Consider the following 19,717-nt stretch of genomic DNA (forward strand, 5'->3'; position numbering starts at 1 on the left):
TTCATATTTATTTATCTTGGTCTTACTCTTTTATGATGTGAGCATTCCTCAGATATCTGATGGCCACTGGTTGTGTATGTATATTCAAGACTGAGCGCATCCAAAGGGAAGCTGGGAGCATTATGTAAGTGGTCAGAGCACGTGGAATAGGTACCTTTGCCTTGTGGTGGGAGGGATCTGCGCTTCAGAATCTGTTGAAATCTCTCAGTTGCTGACTGATCCATTTTGTTCGCCATTTTTCCTTTTTCTTAGCCTATTGCTCTTATTTGAAGGAAGTTTTGGGGCAGAAGAGGGAACGTTAATAGACTTATTCTGACATCTTGAATTAAAAGCGCAGTGTGATTTTTTTTTTTTTTTTTTTTTTTTTTTTTTGCGGTACGCGGGCCTCTCACTGCTGTGGCCTCTCCCGTTGCGGAGCACAGGCTCTGGACGCGCAGGCTCAGCGGCCATGGCTCACGGGCCCAGCCGCTCCGCGGCATGTGGGATCTTCCCGGACCGGGGCACGAACCTGTGTCCCGTGCATCGGCAGGTGGACTCTCCACCACTGCGCCACCAGGGAAGCCCCCAGTGTGATTTTTTTTGAAGAATAGTCTCATCATACCAACCTCTTGCTTAAAGTGTGCTAACTGCCCAAAGAACAAAGACCAGGATCCTTACCTTGATTCCCCAAAGCTCTAAATAGCTTTCTCCCCAGATGCATTTTCAGCCTAGTCTTATATCGTGCTCCATCTTGATTTCGGTACTCTTTTTGCTTCCTTTAGTGTTTCAGGGATCTGCACACACCTTATTCTTTCTGTGTCCAAAAGCCCTTTTTCTCCTGGACCTCTCAGTCCGTGACCCCAGAATAGATAAAATTACTTTGTAAATAGCCTCATAACGTCACATATCCTTTGTAGCACTTATTAGACATGTAATTTTACTTTTGTTTCTGTGATCATGTGAATAAATCTGTCTCATCGATAAATATAAGCGCCATAATAATTATATCTGACTTTGCTTACCATTTTATCCCCTAGTCTCCACTGAGTGAGCAAATGTATAAATGAATACAGGTGAATAGTAGTAACAAAGTACCTTGGGAGGTCTGCCTCAGCTTGCTTTTTTTTTTTGTGGTACACGGGCCTCTCACTGTTGTGGCCTCTCCCGTTGCGGAGCACAGGCTCCGGATGCACAGGCTCAGCGGCCATGGCTCACGGGCCGAGCCGCTCTGCGGCATGTGGGATCTTCCCGGACCGGGGCACGAGCCCACGTCCCCTGCATCGGCAGGCGGACTCTCAACCACTGCGCCACCAGGGAAGCCCCTCAGCTTGCTTTTTTGAGGCCATTTAGCAGATCTGAGTTGAGCTCCCTGAGTGATCATGGCAAGATGTTTCACTAAACTGAATCTCAGACTCCTCTGAGACACAAGTAAGACCCAGCAATGACCGTTGTGGCTTTCAGTGTAAAGGTGCTCTGTGGGTAAGGCTTTTAACGTAGTGGCACACACTGGACTAGCTTTATCCTCCTAACTTTATGGGATATTCTGCTGGCTTGTTGTAATGCACTAACATAAGACTGACTCATGTCACTGCAAGTGATGAGAGCTTATTATAAAATATCCATTTGTAGGGAGAATGCTAGGATCCTCAGCTACACGACCAGATACCAAGGAAGAAAGGAACTGTCACGCAGGTGGACCTTCTGGAAACTAGAACTGGAAGGGGACTGAGGCTCCCTGGGGGCTCTGGAGCCCATGTCGTCTCACTGACCCCTCCTGTGCAATTCATGGGCCTCCACTCTGGTTCCCGCTGTTCACTTCACTCACAGATTCTGGGCATAGCTGCTTTTACCAACACGCCTCTGACTTCACTGCCCGTTACGAGCACTGCCTGTTCTTCTCTTTAGCACTCTGATGCTCTTTGACTCTGCATTTTGTAGTAGAATCTGAGAGAGAAAGAATAGTCTCGTGGCAGAGCTCTCACAGTCCGTCACCAAGTCCCAGGCTGACGTCCTTGTAGGGTATGGTGTAAAAAGCACAACTGTCTGAAGGCGCTCTGGGAGCTTCTCTCCTGCCTGTTGGACAGAGTCTCAGCTGGGACTTGCCCCAGTGTGTGTAGCGGGAGGGAGGAGCTCACCCCGATTTCAGCCTCCTGTGGGACCAGTGGCTTCCTTCCCGCTGGGGTTGCACCTGAATCCAGCTTCCAGTGGATCCCCAAGCCCCAAACAACTGGCAAACAGCTGGCATCCCACAGGCCCACCCTGAGGCCCCAGTAGCCTGACTCTTCCCTTGTGTGCAGGATTGCTCTTACACTTGCCTTATTAGAAGGGAGAGCGGCAGGGTGGAGGGGACCTCCCTGAAATTCACAGCCACACTGCATGTTCATTGTAGAACCCGAGCCCAGCATGACTTTCCATGGGGTCAGAGTGAAGGTGGGGGGACCCATGCCTTCTCTTGCTAACCTTGGCTTGTAGGTACTTTGCTCAATTGCCTTAGTTTTGGTGTAGTGGGTTGAAGTGTCCCCAAAATCCATGTTCGCCTGGAACCTCAGGATATGTGCCCTTATTTGAAAATAGGGTCTCCAGATCCAGGACGTCTGGAGAACTGGTGTCCTTATGAGAGAAAGTAGAGGGAGAATTGGACCTTAGGGACACAGAGATAGCAAGTCGTGTGAAGATGGAGGCAGATATCGGAAGGATGCCTCCACCAAACAAGGGATTCCAAGGATTGCCGGCAGATACCAGGAGTCAGCAAAGGCATGGGATGGTTCCTTCCCCAGAGCCTCCAGGAAAACCAACCCTGCCTGCACCCTAATTCCTGACTTCTGTCCTCCAGACGGTGAGAGAGTGAATTCCTGTTGCCTTAAGCCTCCCCCAGTTTGTGGTCATTTGTCAGGGCAGCCCCAGGAACCTACTACAGTTGGTTCCAGAAGCAGAACCTGAGAAGGGGGTTCTTGTGCAAGTGCTCGCAGGGCTGGTTGAAGAAGGGCTGTGGGAGGAGCCAGGTGAGTCAGGGATGCTTTCAGCGGGAGGCTGCGCTCCGCCTGACCTCACAGGAGAGCTCTGGGGCACGGTGCCCTCCTGCGGGACTCGTGGCACCTGTGGCGGGGGTCACCAGTCTGAACCCTGGCTCAGCCAGTTACTGACTGGGCTGTCAGGGAGAAGTGGGGTCAGCTGGTTATTGTTTGGCAGATAATTTTCTGGGGCGGGGTGTGGTGGTGAGGTAGCTGAGAGGCGTGAGCTTTTGAGCCTCATAGCAGCTAGGAGATGGGTGCCCCAGCTTGGAAAAGGAGCCCAGTGCTGGGGCATCACAGCTTCTACTATGCCAGTAATCCGGTGAGGTTGTGGAATTTGTTATAGGTCCTGATACGTGATGAGTGGCAACCGCTTTGCTTGACCAGAGACACCCACAGATGGCACCATGCTGCCCAGCACATCAGATGCTCGCCATTCTTCCAGCTCTCTGCGGCTGGGGAGGGGAGTCACGTGATCCAGGGAGATGCAGGGAATTTGGCTGGAGAGGCCATCGGAGAGGGGCGGGGCTCCTGCTGAGGGAGGACTGAGGCAGTTCCTGTAACTGACTGAGCTCCATACAGAACCGGGACCAGCTGATGGTACAGGATGCAGGTCTGAAATACCTTTAACTGAGAGGAAAGAGATAGGTGATGACCACTGAATTGCTTTCTGCATCCATTACTCACAAAACGTTTAATAACAAAAATGAAGAATGGAATTTGTGTTGACACAACAGGACAGAGTAGCGATCCTTATTAACGAAAATTCGGTATCAGTTCCTATACATCTTATTTTGTGGTTACCAGCACGTGTAGCAAAAATGAATATTTTTCATGGCCTCTTTTCCATTAACACGGTTACATTTTATGAAATAATAAAGAATGTTCACATCAAGATGACATCATGAACTCCAGTCTCCAATTTTTTTCTCTCCATTGTATGCAACATATTCATTTTCCCTGGAAATAAAACACGCACGTAAAGTTAAATCACCTGGCTATTTTAGGTTGCATTCTCCGGTGTACCTACTTGGAATGCCTTTCCAAATCAAAAACAGTTTTTGAGGCAGAAACAGTAGCATCACAAATCAAACAAATTGTTTTCAGAGTTTTACCCAGAGCCACTGAGAATAAAAATGTGCTATTCAGGGTTCTCCGTGATACCTTCATACTTTCTTTGCTTGTGCTTGATTTACTTAGAGGCGCAGTTTAGATGGGAATGAACGAGGCACTGAGGGACAGAGATAGCAAACTGAGCAAGTTCTGGTGTAGCTTCCGTCAACCGTGGGTAGAGGTGCGCCTGGCAGAAGGGGGGTCAAGGAGGTACCCTCTCTCACCTAGCGTTGATGCCGAGAGGTAACTTGTTCACGGTCCCAGGGAGCAGCAGGGTACACGTCTTCAAGGAGTTCTGCTTTCAGAACTCCAGCTTTCAGAAAAGCTGCAAAAGGCACTCTGTTCTTTGAGATGACCTCACTTCTTTCCATTCCCGGTACTAGCCTCCCCCTCCCCCATCTCAGTTCATAACGGCGTCCTGACAGCAGCTGAGCGAGCAGTGAGGTCCTTGAAGGACACACAGTCCAGCACCTGCTCAAAGGGCGCCTGGAAAAAAGAGCCACGTGCTTCTCGTGCTGATGAAAGCTCCTTTCCTGATGCAGCCCCTCTGTCCCTTCTGTACTCCGCACACCTCGCCAGCCATTTCCTACTACATCCGTCCTAAGTGTGTCTATCCGCTGACCCGCCCACCCTGTTTAGCCAGGAGACTGCCGCCCTGCGCCGGGGAGTGACACCCACGCCCATCCCCATGCAGCCTTATGTTTATTCCGTTCCCTTCCCTTCGAAGGCTGCTTTTTAAAATTTTTTTTCCTAAATCCTTCTAGGGGTTTCCGCAAGAAAAGACTGCCCAGGTCCTCGTATGCTCCTCAACTTGGCAACTTTTTACCTCTTCTTTTATTTTTTACACTGAAATTATGCCCCCAACATGTTTATCATGCTTTCCCTGCTTCTTAGTAACTGTGAAAAAGGTTTCCTAATTAGGTTGTCCATGTTTCAGGGTTTGAAGCTCTGTGCCTCTTCTTATCAGCTGTGTGGCTTGGGCAGCTTACCTAACCGTTCTGTGCCTCAGTTTTCTCATCTGGAAAGTGGGGTTGATAATAACATCTCCCTCCTGTAGGGCTGCTGTGAGAATTAAGTGAGTTTGTGCTCACAGAAGGTTTAGAGCAGCATGTGGCCAGCTGCAGGTGCTGAGTGTTAGCTATTATTTCTTCTCCTGCAGCCCCAACTGTGCTGAGAAGATACAGAGGGCGTCCAGCCCTGAACTGGCTACACCAGTGACTGAGAATATCTCGCTATGATTTCATGGAGAAAACTCACATAACGAGTTCTTGTGGGCAAATTTTGAAGTTGGTGCAAGACCGTCCCTGTATCCCAGGGTCCCAGTCTTGGAAGAGGTACTTACGCATGAATTATGTATCTCCTAGGGCTGGAGCTGTGAGTCCCACCACGCTGCCTTGACACTGTGACCCTAACCTGCCAATAGAGGAAAGAGATGGTGAAAAGGGATGGGAAACTAATGCTAACTTTGGTTTTCATATTTCAATAAATATGAGGAGAAACTGAAAAACTGGAGGGAAGTGGTTTGTTTTGTGATAACAAAGACCAGTTATGTAACAATTCACTATTATTTCTAGGAAGGTAACGGGTATAATTTAGAGGGTGTTTCTTGGTTTGACTTGCGAAAGAGCTCAGGGTTCTGTGCGGCTAAACACAAGATGCCCGGACAAAGCTGCAAGACCACCTCTCCAGGGGTGAGTGAAGGGGGCCGGCCTAGGACTTGGGGCCTCTGTCGGTTCTCACTGCATGACGTCGGGCGCTGCTTACACTCAGCCTCTGTGCTCCGGGAGCACAGGACTCGCTTTCTTCTACCCCACGGAGGCAGCACGATGGGCCAGTTTTCATAGCTGAGGTCACCTGTGAGGCTCTGGCCAGGGTGCTCACATTTCCCCAAAGAAAAATGGAGTTTGAGCATTTAAGATGCCACAGCATCTTTTCTAGAAGGTTCCACTCCCAAAGTTCAAACCATTCAGAATATTTATGGGGAAGCAAGTAGTTTATCACAGGGATGTAAATGTCACTGTTTGTTCTGGAATGTTGCAGGTCAGGGGAGGGCATCTGGCTCTGCTCATGGCCACTCAGAGCCTTAGAGGAGATTGAAGTGGGCAGGGGCAGGACCCCCGAGCTTCTAAGGTGGAGACTCCAGTGAATTCATGTGAGCGAATATCCCCCAACCACACTCTAGAGATAGGTCTACTTTTGCAGCCCCAAAACACTTCAGCCTGACATTGAAGGAGATCTTCAACTGCCATGTTTAATGTCAGTCCCTCCGATAATGTCCCCTTTCAGATAATTTCAGCTGTATCCCACATAGACCTCCACCTCCCTTTCCAAAGAAAAAGCAATTTTTCTCATTCTCCGTAAGCTCCTCCCTACCTCCAGGTCATGCCCACGGTTCAACGCTCAACTTCAGTTCCTGGTAACTGCTGGCTTCACTCTGATTACAATCAACACGTTCCTTGGGAAGCCTGTTTTTACCTTGAAACACTTCCAGATCTGGTGAGCAAAGTGCATCAGTGCTTTTAGCAGCAGATGGATTTCTAAATTTACTGGGAAAAGACCTTCATGTGATGTTGGATGAACCTTGTAAACACCTGGAAATGGAAATTGTGTTTGATGAGAATAAACTCAGGTCGGGTTCATTCATTAAGCCCAAAATGCTGGCTGGTCACTTGTCTTGTCCTTACCGGTTATGCCCTGTAGGAATTGCTGGGAGAGATAGAGAATAATTGTTTCTGTTTGTGGAAGACAAGATGGATGCAGTTGTGGCAAGCAGTAGATCAGACGATGCCCATAAAATCACTTGGACATTTGGATAAAAATACAGGGAAAATGTATGTTACGATGCTGTGCTCAGAATGATCGCATTGCAGTCCCCACCGGGAGTGTCACTGTAAAGTAATGGGGCAGATGGGTGGGTCCCCTTCAGTGGCCCCGAGCTGTAATCTGGGTGCAGGGTGGCCCGGGGGGACCTTGTTTTCTTTAGTGAAGTCGCAGCCTATGTGTTAAAAGCCTGGATGAATTTCTAGAGTCACTTTTACGTTGCTTGGCATTATCAGTAAACATTGGAGTGTTTTATGAGTACTTTTCCACTTAATCACACTGTTTATTATTCTCAAATTTTTTTCTTTTTGTGCCTGTCACCAAACCTCTACATATGTAGAAACACACACACACACACACACACACACACACACACACACACACACACACACGGAGAGAAGGAGAGAGGGAGAGGGGGAAGGGGAGGGGAAGGGAGAGAGTGGCGAGCGAGATACCAAGGTTCATGATTGGCAAGCTAACACTATCCAGTGACTGTGGGTTCTACCACTCAGAAGATCCCAAGTGTCCCACGGGGCTGCCATCAGCAGAACTGGCAGTTCCTCCTGCCAATTAGCTGTGTTGCTCGGGACCAAACATTAGCAAGGCTGAAATTAATACCAAGTGATCATTTGCATCTGAAATTCAGTCGGGAGCCGTTGTGAGATTTCCAATCCTGAGGTCACCGTTGTGAATATCAGCTGGGCCGGTACTTTAAAGGACTGTTTATTTTCTCAAACGTAAATAGGGCGCATGTTCTTCTCTGCATTTTCCTCCCATCCTAGCTGCGGAAGTTTGTTTATATACGTCATCCTAAAGGTCAGCCTTCCCAGGCTGAAAAAGAAAGCAGGCGTCAGGTGAAGTAGGTGAGCCCTGTGCGGGGGGTGTCGGACGTGCGGTGGGCGGGGGCAGGCAGCACTGGTCATCCCGGCCCAGCAGCTGCTTGTTCTCCAGAACCTGCTTTGTGCTTGGCTGTGCGCTTGGCTCAGAGGGATTTGGACCCCGAGTTACCGACAGGATTGTCAGCGCCCTCGTTTTTGCCCTATTCTAGTCACATGTCCGATACTGTCCCCTGCATAGCAGCCTGGGTAGTTATTGTATGAGATACACCCACAGGCTGAAGCCAGCTGCGGTTACTTAACTTGTGCTCATAGAAACAGGAGGGTACGTGGCTTTCCTCAGAGTAAAATTCTTTAGAATTTTATCTTTTATTTTTCTGAACTCACCCCCCGCCACCAAGCTGCTTACATGTTTTTTAGTTGACAGTGAGATACTTTGTGAGTTACTTTCCTTTCTCTTTGCTCGCCCTGCCCCTCAGTCTTGCATAGCTGCAGTTGACTGTCTTTCCTTTTAAAACAGAGAGTGAAAGAATGAAGAGAGCTTTGTTGCTACTGTTATTTTAAAAAATCAGTGATGGTGATCAAAGCTTGGAAATTGTCATTTCAGGAAGGTTTTCAAGGCTGTGTTTCTCTCCATTTGGTACGTCACCGGCAATAATTTTTCTTGTGATAACAATCATGTGGGAAAAGAATTTGAAATGACCTCCTTTGTACACGGTATCAAGCCTCAGTGTTCACACCGAGTATTGTTACATAGTCTCTCAATGTTTTACTTATTATGTGTCACCTTCCATTAGGTTTAAGAATGTCATATAGCATATTCCGTTCTGATATATATCCATATATACCCAATACATATACAATCAGAAGGATGTGTTTTTATATATAGGGGAAATGGGGAGAATTTCACGTACTTTGCAAATTGGTCCTAACAGTTCATTATTTTTAATAAGTAGCAACCTTACCAGTAGCACTTTCTCACTGTAGATTTAATTAGTCTGTTTTTCCCCTCCCTTTCACTAGTTGACAGAGCTGAGAGGAGGGAAACGGCGGCAATTTGAAACCTTGTTAGAAATTTATGGAGTGCTAAAATGTTTCATTCCCAGAGGCTGGCTTGCCAGCTGTCACCGGAATGCACTTGCTGTCTGCCTCCCGGCCGGTCTGGGCAGGCAGGGTGGAGGCGGGCTGCACATGTGTGCACGGCGTTGCCTAAATGATGTTCTCTGTAATTAGCCCGGGGTGGAGGGGAGCTAATTATTTTCCCCACAATTGATCAGTGAGTAATTCCCCACTATTGGTGTGTAAGATGTACAATAAAGGGGCATCCAGAGATCAAGACCTTTCACTGGCTTTAATAAACACACTGGCAGCGCAGTGCGAGGGATCGTCTTTGGTCGTGGACACCAAATGACCACCCATCTTATTGGTGGCCTCCAGCAAATACTTAACCTATTTCTAATAAGATGACCCTGAACTAATTTCTTCTGGAGAAAATCCCTTCCTGAACATTTTACAAGATGTCAACGATGGTCTTGTGAGGGGGCCATACCCTACCTGCAATGACTGGATTACCCTCGCCCAAATTCTTTACTCCACCGCTGTCCAAAGCCTCACAATTCTTTCTCAGGGGACACTCTTTGAGTTGTTGTTCTTAACTGGAGATGTCACTTGTGGCCACAGACACCCTGGAGAATAAACAATTCATAATAAAGGTGTGGATGGCTCACACAGAGCTCTGGGCTTGGGGGGAGGGTTACACTTGACGGCAGCCAGGTGGAGACCACACAGGAAGACCAGCAGGGCTGACCAGGGCCCAGGGGGGCCTGGCAACTCCTTAGAAGTTTGCCTCCAGTCTGGCCTTGCTCTGTGCAGGGTGGAGCCCGGGGGTCCGAGGGGCAGCATCCTCTCCTGGTGCCAGAACGCCTCACTGGGAGAGGGGCAGGTGCCCGGCCATCTTTGCTTTAATCTCCATGCACGCAGAGATGGCAACAACACTGATCAGGAAATGATGCTCTAAGCCCCCTCCCCCGGCCCCAAACTAACAGTTAGTGTGAAATACTCCTGGTGGCACAGAACCCTGTGACACGTTGCCCCCTCCCCCGGCCCCAAACTAACAGTTAGTGTGAAATACTCCTGGTGGCACAGAACCCTGTGACACGTTCTTTTCTTTGTTTTTTTTTTAAATCTTACTTTCAATGTACCAGAGCACTGTCTAATTAAGAGCTTTATTATCTGCCCTCGTTTGCTAGGGCTGTTGTAACAAGCGCCACAAGCTGGGGGACTTAACAGTAGACGTTCAAGGTGCTGGCTTCCTTAGAGGCCTGTGGGAGAAGACTGAGTTCCATGCCTCCTGACTCGCAGACGGCCGTCTTCCTGTTCACATGGCCTCCCCCTGTGTGTCTGTGCCCAGGTTTCCCCCTTTTCATAAGGACAGAGTCAGATCGGATTAGAGCCCACTCGCAATGACCTCATTTTACCTTGATGACTTCTGTAAAACCCTATCTTTAAATGAGGTCACATTCTGAGCTAATGGGGGTTATGATTTCAATACTTGTATTTTGAAGGGACACAGTTCAGTCCACATACTCTCCATTCATTTATCCAAACACTATATGTCAAACGGCCATCAAGGGGCTTCCCTGGTGGCGCAGTGGTTAAGAATCTGCCTGCCAGTGCAGGGGATATGGGTTCGAGCCCTGGTCTGGGAGGATCCCACATGCCGTGGAGCAGCTAAGCCAGTGCGCCACAACTCCTGAGCCTGTGCTCTAGAGCCCATGTGCCACAACTACTGAGCCTGCGAGCCACAACTGCTGAAGGCTGTGAACCTGGAGCCCACGCTCCACAAGAGGAGCCACCGCAATGAGAAGCCCGCGCACAGCAGCAAAGAGTAGTCCCCACTCGCCGCAACTAGAGAAAGCCCGTGCACAGCAACAAAGACCCAACACAGCCAAAAATAAAAAATAATTAATTAATTAATTTTAAAAAAATCACTTAAAAAAAAAAAAAAACGTCCCTCAAGGACAAGGCTCTGTGAGGTTCAAAACTTTTGAAGATACAGCTCCTGGCCTATGAGTCCACAGCGCCCTCTGTGGGTCATGGCACATGTGGGTGCCCGTGTAGGCCCTCAAAATGCCCATGTCCTAATCCTGGAACCAGTGATGATGCTACCTTACATGACAGTCAGGACTTTGCAGATGGGATTGAGTTAAGAGCTTGAGTGGGGAGGTTATCTAGGCAAGCCCAGTGTAGTCACGGGGGTCCTTACAAGAGGAGAGCAGGAGGGCAGGGGACGGAAGGAGAGAGAGACAGAGCGAGGAGATGGAAGGAGGGGCCACAAGCCAAGGACTGCAGGCAAAGACAAGGAAGCGATCCTCCTCTGCAGCCTTAGGAAGGACCGTCTCTGCCCACCCATGTGGTCTTCTAACCTCTAGGACGGTGAGATAATAAATCTGTTATTTAAAGCCACGAAGTATGTGGTGATTTGTTACAGCGGCAAATAGGAAAATAATGCCGGTACCAAGCTGGTGGGCTTGGAGCATGCCGGAGCTGTACTTGGGTTTAGCAAAGTCGCATGGAGTAATGGATGATAACGCCCACTACCTGGAAAGAGCACAGACAAAGCCTAAGACTTGATTTGGAGTCACTCACTAACAATTTCCAGCCCCCATCCAGGTTCCACTCAGTTCAGATACCAGACCAGCTTGTTCCACAGGAGTTGGCAGGTTACAGATGGGATGGAGGCATTGAAGCTAGGAAGGTAGACATTCAGCAGTGATTCCTGCATCGTAGCAGGGAAAGGGGAGGAGCTGAGTACCAAGCTGTGGTCCAGGAATCTCAAGATTGTAAATAAGTCCTTCCATCCATTTTGAAGCCCAGCCCAAAGCTCCACGGTCTATCTGCCTATCTGTCTTTCTGTCTCTCTCTCTCTGCACACACACTCACTGGGGTTGTGAGATTGAGTTGGCGCCCAGCAAGGTGTCTTGGGGAACCCTGTTCTACTTAAGCCAGAGCACCAGCTGGGAGGATGAAGGGGTGGATAGGAAGGTCAGTTTGGGGGTCGGGCACAGCAGGTGGAGATGCGGGAGGGCTGGGTGCTGTCATGGGTACAGTTGGTGCGCTGTTCCCCAGAGACCCTGTCTCATGGAGCTCCAGGAACAGAGGACAACCATGCAAGACATTGGCCAGTGGGGACGGAGGGGGTCACAGAGAATCTGTGCAGCAGAATTGCCACAGCTGCAGTGATTTTTCTGGCTCTTGCCTGCCTGACTATGGCAAAACAGTGACGCTGCTGATTGGCTTTGAGTGTCTGTAACTGGCAACTTTTAACTCTGAATGGCCTGCAGCTGAGGCCTCTATGGTCCGGTTGAAAGAGCATTGTCTCTGGGGCAGGGCCGGCTGGGAAGCAAATCCGAACTCTGCTCTATATGATACATGGATTTTTGTGCAGGTCACAGTGCCTCTCTCAGCCTCAGTTTCCTTATCTTAAAAAAATGGGAATAATCTTGTAATACTTGGAGCAGGATTGAGGCAAGGACCAGTGGAATCAATGGGTGTGAAAGGATCAGATGCAGTGCCTGATTCTAAGTGGGGATCGGAGAGGTGAATTCTGCCTCTCACCACCTCCCTCCTTTGGGGTGTGGAGGGTGACGGCTGGACTTCGATGCTGAGACAGAGGGGTGGGGGAAGGTGGTGCTGAAAGCATAGGCACCACCTCGTGCTGTGCATTGACCACCACCAGGGAGCATCTCAGGGATGGGGAAGTGGTTGTAGGCAAACTTCGACCACTCGTATTTGTGTCGGACTTAGCTGGTTCTCCTGCTTGTATAGCAAGGGCTGTGGGGTCCACCAGGCCAACAGCCAGGGCAGAAGTCTGAGAACTGGACCAGATCTGTGCCCAAGGCAGCACCGAAGGGTCTTAGCAGCACAAGTCCCTGTTGACGTGAGTATTAATCTTTAAGAATGCTCCCTGGAGTCCCCCAACTAGAAGAGGAAGAGGCTGAGACAGGTGAGACAGCTTTTCTCAGTATTATGGGTATTTATCAGTGATTGGAAGGGCGTAGGGGAGACACACACACACTTTCGAGGTTGTTCAGCTGGTTATTTTCATCAGGCTTCAAAAAGATGTCAACCAACAGAGAGAGACTCCAAAGTGCCGTGAGGCACCCAGAGTAGAGTTGACTGCAAGGCTGCCATGATGTTGGAAGAATTAGGGGATAGTGAGGGGTCTTGATTGTTGGGGTTTTGGGGAGTGGTGGGAGGTGAGATGGGACACTCCGGATGGAATTAGAATAAGAAACAGTTTGAAAGGCTGAGGGGTGTGGAACCTGGGATCCCCCTGGGCGATTAGTTCTCGTTCCAGAAGGACTCAACACCCGGAGGTGGGATGGGGCAAAGACAGAGATCTGGGCTGGGAAGGAGCTGTTGTGATTTCTCCCTCCCACATGGTCCTATCCCCCCAGTCCACACCCCAGTACTCCTGTCAGGCAGCCCTGTGTAGCCTAGACCCCTGTGCTCTGAGGATCGTCACAAGGACATTGGGGTTCTTTGGGAGTAATTTATTAACTAGGATGCACGTTTGGGTGCAAGCCAGACGAAGAGCTACAGATCAGATGTCTGCCTTAACACCACCTGCTAGAGTAGGAGTGTGTCTTGACCAGGCCTTCTGAAGAAGCCTGTTTCTCCTGAATTTCTGCCAGCCATGTCTTGGCTGGAAGAAAGACAAGCCCACTTGGGATGTAAAGGCTCCCTTAGGAGCTGGGTTAGCACCTTGCTCTCCCAAGGTGACCAGGGTGGCTCTCCTGGTCCTCAGGCAAGCAGGCAGCTGACTGCAAAGCCACAGTGGGCCCCGGAGAAGGATAGGTGTTAGCAAAGGGATTCATTCACTTTTATGCCAGAAGTGACTGCACCTCCTCCCATCTGTATCTCAGTTTCAGTTTCTTATTTTGTGATCTTTCTTTCTTCTCCGGGTTCTTTTTCTGTGTTTCCCAGAATATATATACATATTAATTTCCTAGGCTGCTATGACAAAGTACCACAAGCTGAGTGCCTTAAAACAAAAGATATTGATAGTTCCAGAGTTCTGGTGGCCAGAAGTATGAAATTGAGGTGTTGGCAGGGTTAGTTCCTCCTGGATGCTCTGAGGGGGGTCTGTTCCAGCCCTCAATCCCAGCTCCTGGTGGCTGCCAGCAGCCCTCGGTTTATGGCTGCATCACTCCATGCTCTGCCTCTGTCGTCACATGATATTCTCCTGGTGTGTCTGTCTCTTTATCTCTGGAACATTGGTTATGTCTGTTTCCAAATAAGTTCACATTCATAGGTACTGGGGATTAGACCTTGAACATACCTTTTTGGGAGACACATTTCTTCTCATGACACTATACGTACAGAGTCCTGCACACAAAACAATGTCAGGCATATAGAGAGGGTTCAGCCATGCCTTGGTGAACAGATCAACGAAAACCAGGCGTTAGAAGGCAAAGGAAGAGAACATTGCAGATCATTCTCAAACCACCCATTTAAAGGGCTTCTGTTGGGATGGCTGGGCCTCTACTTGTGTTTCTTAGCTCCCAGGGGGCTAGCCTAGCTTGCCCACATGGTGGTCATCCCATGTCTCCAGCAAGTTCCAGTGCACAGGCACTTTTCAGGCCTTTGCTTGCATCATGTTTGTAAATATCCCATTGGTTAAAGCAAGTCACATGGCCAAGCCCAGATTCAAGGACTTGAGAAGAAGACACTTCTTCATGCGAGGAGCTGCAGCCACATTGCAAAGGCCAAGTACAGAGGGGTGGGAAAATTTACTGCAACCATTTTTTGCGGGTAATCAACCACAGATTTTGATCGACATGATCTCTTGTATATGCAATATAGTAAAATATGTATATATTGCCACTTGGTTGATAACTTTCTTCACAGAGCTGTAGAATATTCTAGAAATTAATTGCACAGGCTTGCAAGCTACATGGCCTGGGTTGCAGTTCTGGCTCCAAGACATACAAACTGTATGACCTTTGACCGACCTTTCTGTGCCTTAATTTCCTTGTGTATAAAATGGGGATAAAAATACCTCCTTCCTAGGGATGTGGGTGGTAAGGATTAAGTGAGTTAAAATATGAAAGTGTTTAGTACTGTACTTAGCATGTGGCAACCGCTAAATAAATGCTATATGTTTTGTTTTGTTTTGTTTTGTTTTTGCGGTACGCGGGCCTCTCACTGTTACGGCCTCTCCCGCTGCGGAGCACAGGCTCCGGACGCGCAGGCTCAGCGGCCATGGCTCACGGGCCCAGCCGCTCCGCGGCATGTGGGATCTTCCCGGACCGGGGCACGAACCCGCGTCCCCTGCGTCGGCAGGCGGACGCTCAACCACTGCGCCACCAGGGAAGTCCTGACGGATATTATTTAATGATGGTGATCATTTTCTGGAAAGCTGTACCAGTATCAATTTTAGGTAGAACATAACGTGAAATTATTTCATGAAATATAGTTCATACTCTCCTGACATCACTCCCGACAGAAAACTTCCAGTCTGTTTGCTGTTTCTTGGCAGATGAGACATTCATCCTTTAATTCCCTGGTTGTCTTCCTCAGTGATTCTTGGAAACGGTTTTCTCCGTCTAAAACATTCCGCAGACTTTTCTTGGTATCCCCTAGCTCGCTGATCATTTGATCTAATTTATGCTTAAGTTTCTTTGGACTGTCCATTACACTGTAGCTATGCTCAAAAATGACCTGGGACTGGAATTCCTCCATACACGAGGAAGCACCAACAAGGTGGTGGCTGTGGTTTGTGACTGGAAGGGCTTGAGGGTGAAGTTTTTCCTACAGTGAAGCTTTTCTCTTTTCCCCTGTAAGTGATATGGGGAATTAAAAGGTATGACTCCAGGTTTCAGTTTAATATTTGGAGCGCTTCTGTCAAAATCTTTCTTAAAGTGCCTTGAACACAACACATCTTTTTTAGGCTCCCAACTCAGGTCTTTTCTTGCTAATACCCATTTTCTTTTGACATTTTCATCTGTGGGGAATATGCGAAATGTCAGTCCTTTTAACCTGGAATTTGGTAAACAGCGAGAAGCACATCCAATGGCCAAGCAAGATTTCACCATGGTTTTAGCGACTCATACCAGAACGTTAGCGGCGAAGGCAGCGACTAACGCTCACGACAGAGATTGCACCTCCCCTCGCTTCCATCCCATCAGCCCTCTTGGTTTGCTGTTGAACTCACCTGTCTGCTAATGTGTGCATGGTGTGTGTGGTGTGTGTGTGTGTGTGTGTGTGTGTGTGTGTGTGTGTGTGTGTGTGTGTGTGTGTGTGTGTGTGTTGTACGTGGTGTTGCAACAGGGAGGACAGGATAGTGGCAGGGTCAGCAGAACAATGGAGCCTGGGTCCAAGGTGTCTGGGGAAGGTGACTGGGAAGATGTCGGTGCCTCCACCTGGGCCCGGCATGGGAGGAGGTGGCTTGATGATGAGAAAGACTCGGCCACTCTTCCTTCCCATCTCTGTCACTGCCATGGTCATTGATTCACTGCCCCCAGGAACAAAAAATGCCAAACAGTCACACAACCCCTTTCACTTTGCAGATGGAAATTTGAAAATGCAGTGAGGCTTAGTGGCAAATTCCAGGTCACACAGCTCGCACGTGCAGAACCGTGCATGTGAAGGGTGCAGACTTTTGGCTCTGCTGCAGTGGTAGTGCAGGTTCTTGTTTGTCTTAATTCATTCTACAAAGCATTGTTTTTTAAACATTTTACTTCTTGACTCTTCAGTTGCCCTTTGTATGCATATCAGGTGTGTGTTCCCATTAGGCTGATCTATAGCATAATTTCTACACTAGAAAAGGGAGTTAAATAGAGCACTGAGATGACTGGACTCATCTTAAGGTTATTTAAAAGCAATTACTACCATTAGTTGGAAGTGCTACCTCAGGCTACTGATAGTAATGTGCACCTAACAATCCAATTAGTTTGTAAATGGATTCGTTTATATCTTGACCACTGCATTTGCTTTCAATTCAGTATTATATAGATCTAAAGAGCGTCACTTGTATCCGTTTATACTTTGTATAATGTGTTGCTTCATCTTTAAGTAGAGGATTTACTCATTCCCTTCCCCCATGAAATGTTACTTCATTTATATTTTTGCTTCCTAAACTATGATTCATGTCTTTTTAAGTTCCATAATCCTTATTAAATCATTTTAGCTCTTTCTATAGTTTTCAGGATTTCTAGCTGGTTTATATTCAGTATCCTTTGAGGTACAATCAAAGGTGATACTGTAACATCAGATCACATGCCAGCCCAGCCCTGTCTAAAAGCAACTTTCTGTGATGATGGAAATGTTCTAGAACATTAGGCCATTTAGCGACTCGTAGCCACTAGGCGGATGTGAACCCAAGCACTTGAAATGTGGTTAGAGTGACTAAGGAGTGGAATTACTAATTTTATTTAACTTTCATGGATTTGAATGTAATAGTCACAGGCAGCTGTTGGCTGCCATATGGGATGGCGCAGTTCTGGAGAACAAAGGACTGTAGATAAGCTATGGAAGGTTTTGACCCCTCCAAGGCTCTTTGTCACCCAGAGATAGAGGTCTTAGTGTCACCACACTGGACTCACCTGGTACAACCAGATTTTCCCTGGAGAAGGTCATTTTCTGGTATCTGAGAGGTCAAGGGAAACCTCCTGATACATGAAATTGGATGGATTCTTGTAGATACTCTCCCCAAATATATAAGTGATTAAGTAAAACAGTTTGTTCATCAAGCACCTGCCATGTAGCAGGAACACGGACAGGCTGGCTTCCCAAAGGCCTGGTGTCCAGGAGAAGGAAGCAAAATGCACGTTTACCTGAGCTTCGCACACAGTGGAGGCCCAAGGGCTGATTGTGTCTACTCAGGTGTGGCGTACCTGACGAGGTGTTAGATACTTTGGACCATAGTTTATCCCGTTGTTTGACATCCATTACCTCATTCATTCAGTCAACAGATGTTTATTGAGTGTCTAGTATATAATAGTTGCTGGGGATAACTAGTAAGCACAACAAACTCATTCCTTCCTCCATTTACTTATTTGCTTATCTATCAATCTATCTACTACCTACCTACCTGTCTAGCTGTCTAGCTGTCTATCCATCTGTCTATCATCTAATTTGTTTATTTCCTTGAGCTTTATTCACAGGGCTACCGTTGAACATTTGCATTCTTATCCAGTGTTATAACAATGTTTTAAAGATAACTGCACGTTTTCTCACATATTGTCTCAAATCTCGGTGTTCATGCCAAAGTGTCAGATGTCAATGGAGCCAAAGGTAATTTTCCTGAGGAAGAGTCTCTGCCTCATGAAGCCCTTTTCAGCTGTGGGAGCCCGTGAGGACCCACGTGTATGTGGGCGGTGAGGGCAGCTGCTCTCAGGCAGGAGGGAGAGCTGAACCGGCTTTTGAGAAAAGGAGGGGCGCAGCAGAAAGGAAGCGCCCGCTCTTAACAGAGGCTTTGGGAATTCATTCTCCTCTCTTGATACAAACCCCCATGCTACTAAGTCAAATTCCGTGGTTTGTGTAATGCATTAGAAGATTTCTTTTTTCATCATTGCCACGTACAAAGCGCTGTCGGCGGATACAAAATCAGAGATGACCGTCACCTGCTTCTTCCCTTGGCTGTTACAGCTCAGTCTCTTGGGGTGAGTTTTGCCATCCAGTTGGGCTGTGGGGCAAGAATAAGTAAACTGCTTTTGCTGCGCAGTGAGTTTGTAGTACGGCCAAGAAAGCAGAACAGAGCACTGTATCAGTGGTGGGACCGTATTTGAAATCCCGTATTATGAATATTGGATTCCAAAGAGGTGATGTGGTCTGGTGTGCTCTAAATGATTTTTCTTGTCTTTTTACAAATTTTTTTTTAATATTAACATATGTCGTGAATTTTTAAATTAATTAATTTATTTATTTATGGCTGTGTCGGGTCTTTGTTTCTGTGCGAGGGCTTTCTCCAGTTGTGGCGAGCGGGGGCCACTCTTCATCGCGGTACGTGGGCCTCTCACTATTGCGGCCTCTCCCGTTGCGGAGCACAGGCTCCGGACGCGCAGGCTCAGTAATTGTGGCTCACGGACCCAGTTGCTCCGCGGCATGTGGGATCTTCCCAGACCAGGGCTCGAACCTGTGTTCCCTGCATTGGCAGGCAGATTCTCAACCACTGTGCCACCAGGGAAGCACTACAAATTTTTTACACTAACAAAATGGGTGTGTAGAACCCTTGCCGAAGTTAAGAAACCGAAGGGTGTCCTTGTAAATTCCCGTGTGCTCCTCTCCAATCACACCCCCTCCCCCAGAGGGAACCTCACTCCTGAATTTGATGTTAGTTAATCCTTGCTTTTCTTTGTAGTTGTGTCAACATGTGTTCGTAGCCCTAAGTAATATCTTGCTAAGATGTGCATGCTCTTGAACTTTATGTAATTAGAATCACAAAGGAGGTGTTCTTCTGGGACTGGCTTTTTTCTCAACACTATTGCTTTGAGATGTATCCATGATGGTGTGTGTAGTTCGTTCTTCCATCCAACAAATAATTATCTGTGCAATTGCTGTGCCCATTGATTCTAGGTCTGGAGCTAGAGAGCAAACAAAACAGGCAACCCAGTGTCCTAAGGTAGCTTCATTCTTGTGCATGAACAGGATAAATAGACGGTATAGCTGGTTAGATGGTAATTGTTGTCAGGGGAAAACTGAAGCAGTGAAGAGTAATTTTAGGGGAGATGTGGAGTTTCAGATGGGGGGCTGAGGAGGGGACATTTGTGTGAAAACCTGGGGATGGTGAGGGAGAGGGTCAGGGAGATGTCAGGGGAAGAACTTCCCAGGCAGAGCAAACAGGAAGTTCCAAAGCCCCACAGCAATGTTGAGTCAGGTGTGTTTCGAGTACTGTAAGGAGGCCTCTGTGGGGAGAAAGCAGGGTGACCAAGGGGGTGCAGATGGAGGAGATGA

General features: G+C 48.0%; 1 protein-coding gene and 1 pseudogene across 3 annotated transcripts in view; one reads left to right on the forward strand and one right to left on the reverse strand.

The window, feature by feature from the left end:
• Window positions 1-19,717, forward strand: part of DSCAM (DS cell adhesion molecule) — a gene marked incomplete at both ends in the record, with an annotated part of 750,196 nt that overhangs the window by 74,252 nt on the left and 656,227 nt on the right. The window lies entirely within an intron of this gene.
• Window positions 15,227-15,858, reverse strand: LOC309961826 (THAP domain-containing protein 6-like; annotated as a pseudogene). The gene has a single exon. The product of its transcript is annotated as a THAP domain-containing protein 6-like (transcript).

Source organism: Leucopleurus acutus, assembly GCF_964270905.1.
Source record: "Leucopleurus acutus genome assembly, chromosome: 5".
Lineage (NCBI taxonomy): Eukaryota > Metazoa > Chordata > Mammalia > Artiodactyla > Delphinidae > Leucopleurus > Leucopleurus acutus.